The sequence below is a fragment of the Saimiri boliviensis genome, chromosome 15 (genome assembly GCF_048565385.1).
Source record: "Saimiri boliviensis isolate mSaiBol1 chromosome 15, mSaiBol1.pri, whole genome shotgun sequence".
Lineage (NCBI taxonomy): Eukaryota > Metazoa > Chordata > Mammalia > Primates > Cebidae > Saimiri > Saimiri boliviensis.
The window spans coordinates 90599926-90605028 of record NC_133463.1 but is presented as its reverse complement, the minus strand read 5'-3'; the positions used below and the strand labels follow the sequence as shown (position 1 = coordinate 90605028).

The 5103-nt window shown below is 52.3% G+C and overlaps 1 long non-coding RNA gene across 1 annotated transcript; it reads right to left on the bottom strand.

The window, feature by feature from the left end:
- Positions 1 to 735: 735 nt before the first annotated feature.
- On the bottom strand, positions 736 to 4249 carry LOC141581418 (uncharacterized). The gene is made up of 2 exons (XR_012514002.1): positions 4145 to 4249; positions 736 to 2339 (listed from the first exon to the last, which is right to left on the bottom strand). It is a non-coding gene; the product is annotated as an uncharacterized LOC141581418 (long non-coding RNA).
- Positions 4250 to 5103: the final 854 nt, after the last annotated feature.

Here is a 5103-nt window from a genome sequence, read left to right as displayed (position 1 = left end):
AGGTCTTCTCAAGCTACCAAAGACAGAATGTTACTGCCTGCATGGCAAAACCAGCCTCAAGGTGTGATCTTCTAGGGACCAGGGCAGCAGCTTCTCTAAGCAAGACCAGCCCATGTGGCCAAGGAAGTGTGGCAATTGCCTGAATAGCTCTGCCGGGCACATGAACCCCACCATGGAGCCCCTCCCTTCTAAAGGCATTGACACATTTTTGATAGAAGCTTGTTACTTTTATAATTGTTTTATATTTACAGAAAAGTTGACAGATAGTACAGACAGTTCTTATATTCCCCACACCCAGATATCCCTATTTATCCTCCTCCTCCTCCTCCTCCTCCTCCTCCTCCTCCTCCTCCTCCTCCTCCCCCCCCCTTCTTTTTTGAGACAAGTTCTTGCCCATTTGCCTAGGCTGAAGGGCAGTGGTGCCATCACAGTTCACTGCAGCCTCAATGTCCTGGGCTCAAGCGATCCTCCCACCTCAGCTTGCCAAGGGGCTGGGACTACAGGTATGCACCCCCATGCCTGGCTAATTTGTTACTTATTGTAAAGATGGGATCTCACTCTGTTGCCCAGGCTGGTCTCAAACTCCTGGCCTCAAGCAATCTTCCCACCTTGGCCTCCCAAAATGCTGGGATTATGGGTGTGAGCCACGTCACCCAGCTAAAATCCCGATTTGAACATCTTATATTCCTGTGGCCCGTTTGTCACAGTTAATGAACCAATATTGACACGTTATGATGAGCTGAATCCACACTTTATTCAGATTGGCTTCGCTCTCCCCTAATGCCTTTTTCTCCGCCATTGCACCATCCAGGAGCCTGTGTGGCACGTCTTCACCAGCTTTCCCTCGGCTCCTCTGGGCTGTGACAGTTTCTCAGGCTTCCCCTGTTTTTGGTGACCTTGACAGTTTCAGGAGTATTGGTTGAATATTTTGTGGAGTGTGTCTCAGTTTGCCTGGTGTTTTCCTTGTGGTTAGACTGGGATGATAGTTTTGAGAAGACGGAAGCAGAAATGAAGCACTGTTTCCGTCACACCACAGCAAGGGCATGCACTGACTCTGGGATTCACCACTGCGGATGCTGACCTTGCCTGCTTTGATGGTGTTGCAAATGCCAGACTCCTCTCCCAGTAATATTTCTTCCCTGATATGGTTTGGCTGTGTCCCCACCCAAATCTCATCTTGAAGTCCCACACATTGTGGGCGGTAATTGAATCACGGGAGCAGGTCTTTCCCATGCTGCTGTCATGATAGTGAATAAGTCTCATGAGATCCGATGGTTTTAAAATTGGGAGGTTCCCTGCACAAAGTCTCTCTGTTTGCCTGCTGCCATCCGTGTACGACCTGACTGGCTCCTCCTTGCCTTCCACCATGATTCTGAGGCTTCCCCAGCCACGTGGAACTGTAAGTCCATTAAACGTCTCTCTTTTGTAAATTGCCCAGTCTCTGGTATGTCTTTTTAACAGAGTGAAAACAGACTAATCCATTCTGCCATCCCATTTCCCTGCTGTCCTAATTGAAAGGAAGTCACTGAGTGTGACCACATCTGAGGAGTGGGAATTAAAGCTCCACCTTCTCAAGCAAAGTATCTATGTAAATATGTGGAATTCTTACACAGAAGGTTGGTCTTTCCTCTCCTATATCTTTCTTTCTTCAATCATTTATTGATATTATTATGGGCTCATAAACATTTATTTTATGCACGGGGTCAAAATCCAATACTGTTATGTATTTTGCTGTTCAAATTGTTCCATCTCTGGCTATTGGAAGGGTTTTCAGTTGACTGATCTATTCCTTTCACAATTGCACCATTAGGGGACTTATTTTTTAGGATTTTCTTCTTTTGCGGCCCCACATGGTCCTCCACAACCCAGATGTCCTTCAGTGGATGAACCGATAGACAGATGTGCTCTGTCCACACGGTGTACATTCCATAGAATCAAGTGCTGACATAGGCCACAACGCTGCGAGAGCTGAGAGCCTGGTGCTCAGGGAGAGGGGCAGACCAGAGGCCACACAGCGTATGATCCCTTCACGTGCAAAGTGCAGAATAGCCGAGTTCACACAGAGAGAAGGTGGAGCAGGGCAGCGGGCACTGACTGCTGAAGGGCACAGGCTCCTTTTCGGAGTAATAGAGACGTTCCAAAATGAGATTGTGGTGATGGTTGCACAACTCTGTGAATATGCAGTACTAAAAACCACTGAATGGTTCACTTTAAATGGGTGAATTTCATGACATATATCTCCATAAAGAAGTCTGGTTTTTGTTTTGCTCTGTTTTTAAAGGTATTTCAGGCTCATCTGGGTACTCCCCCACCCTTATGTTGGAAATAGATGCTCGGAGCTGCAAAGAAAAATCAGCACTGAGACAAAGGCTCTTTCAGCAACCCAATTTTTACTTCCTGGGCTGCAGGAAGGGCACTCTCACTAGGCATCATGCCACGAGAGTACAAAGAACAAAGGAAAACAGACAAATTTGTCCCTTAGACATTTGGGGTTGTCCTTACTGCTGTGTCTGATCTCTGTTGGCTGGAGCCAGACCTCACAATCTAAACTAAAACCCGATTGGTTAACAACTTAAATTTTTCTAAACAGGTAAAGGCAATGGAGAGCTGGGACAGGGCTGTGAGCACGTCCAGCACCGATACCCTGGTTAAAGTACAAGGACGTAGAACGTGCTACGGGCTTGTAAGCGTGACATGTCTAACAGCTACGTAGCATAGGGCTTCACAAAGTTATTAGCACACTTACTCTTTAACAAGAAAGGAAATATTAAAGAGGAACTTTTCTACTTCCCACACCTAGAATCAGCCCTTTCTCCAGGGAGCCCTCATTCCTGTGAGTGGAGGAGGATATTGGGAGTCAGGATGCGGGTGCTGGGTGGGCACTGCTGGTTTCTCGCTGGGTTTTTGTTACCCCATCCACCGCCAAGCCCACCCCAGAGCAGCCTCCTGTGCCTGTCAGCATCACTGTCACTCTTTTCCTTCAGACAAACAAATGCAGGCTCAGAGAGACTGGGGGCTGGCGCAGCTCCCGACCGCACGGGCATGAGTGGGCCGAGACCCCAGCTGGTGGCTGTAGATACCTTTCGAGGTGCCCCCATCTCTCCTTGAGGAAGGAACTGGGATTCCTTGTGTCCTCTCTCTGGTTCAAGCCCAGGCCGTGAACTTCCGAGTGACCCTGTGTTCCCCTGGCACAGAGGCCGTTATGGGCACATGGGTGTGGGAGCCCCACACCAGCATCTGAGTCCCCAGCACAGCTCGTTTCCTGCACTGGGAAAGTGACCAGGATCGGAGCTCAGTATGTGTCTAGGATACTGTGTCTGGATACACACTCATGTGTATCCAGAGTCAAAACACAGAGTGGAAGCATGATCAGGGCTCCTGTGTAGCCAGGGTCAGAGCTAAGTGTGTGTCCAGGGTCAGAGGTAAGCGTGTGTCCAGGGTCAGAGGTAAGCGTGTGTCCAGGGTCAGAGGTAAGCGTGTGTCCAGGGTCGGGGCCAAGCGACCTTGGCTGGGCCTCCTTTCCCAGCCAGCCGAGGGGCCTTGATCGAAATCATGACTCCTCCACCCGAACTTGGACTCAGTTTCCCCTGTGTGAATTGGGCGGGGAGGTGGCACTGGCTACACTCCCAGGATCCTCCTCTATGTGGGGCTAGGGGTCCCCAGTAGGCGTGAGGGGCCCTGAGCAGTCTCAAGGGGGCACTGTGGGGCTCAGCAGGCATCAGGTGGAGGAGCAGTGGCCCTGTGAAGTGCCTCCTCACTGTGAGGCCAGCACAGGGACGCCCTCTGCCCACTGGCTAAAGGCTGCAGTGAGGTGAATGCAGGTTTCCAGCTACCCGGCTGGGCACACAGAGAACAAGGTCCTGAGACTCTCTAGAGACTCAGTGTGGCTGGCATGCGCCCACTGCAATTCTAGGGCCTGGCTCTGATGCCCCTCCAGCCCTGCCCCCAGCACTGGCTAGAGAGAGACGAGGCCCAGAGAAAGGGAAGGGTGGAAGGAGGGGCAAAGGGAGGGAAAGAAAGAGGGAGGGAAACGGATGGGTGGAGGCAGGGAAGGGGGGGGCGTGGAGAGCGCGGTGGGATAGAGGGAGGGGCGGAGGAGGGCTGGAGGGGGGAAGGGCTTTCAGAGGGAGGGAGCAGGACTCACCCACTGGTTCACTCAGGTCTGGGGCTCCTGCCCGGGTCCCAGGCCCCTTCCTGGAGTTGGCTGGAGCTCCTCTGGGCTGGCAGGGCCCTTGCTGGATGTCGCTCCCGCAGGACCTCACCCGTGCCCCGTTCCTTCCCCTGCCCGGCTCATCCCTGCACCCCCCCTCAGCCACCCTAGGGAGTGGAGTCTAATGCCAGGCTGGGGAGGCCCCACTAATTATGGCCTTGAGAGAAATTCTGGGCTGTATTTGGAGAACATTCAGCTTGTAAAATACTCAGGCTCAGCTTGTAAAAAGCCTGATTCGCTTAAAGAGGAGTGACCCAAGCCCTCCCTGAGGCAGAGGAAACCAGGGCAGCTGGCAGTGGGGGGCCAGGCTGCCTGCCAACGCCCACCTCTAGCCCATCCCAGGGCAGCCCCTGCCCTCGGCTCTTCCCTCAGCCTCCCCTGAGAGCCCAGGACAGCCCCTATCCCACAGCCCACCCTGTGGGGGCTGCAGAATCTTTGCTCCTAAAAGGTCCTTTGAGAAACCATTGCGTTTAGCATTTCTCAGATCCTTCTGCAGAAGGAAAAACAGCTTTCACAGACCCCCAAGAACATAGACGACAGCTTGAGAGCTGTGGTGTGCGCAGGGTAAAATCCAGCTGACGCCGGACCGAGTCTCTGGGATTCACTGCGCCCTGGTGTGCCGTCTACACACACGAGCCCTGTACTCAGGATCTTGCCCCTCCACGCTTGTCCTCAGAAATGCAGCCCAGCCCACCTGGGCCTTCCCCAGGAAGCAAACTGTGACCCCATTGGGATCGTCTGGCTGTGATTATTTCTGTTCAGGTGGGTCCCACCACACACACAGACTCATACATACACTCACACACTCACTGTCGCATACACACACACATGCTCACTTTCACACACTCATACCCATGATACACATGCACTCACACTTGCATGCTGACACATAC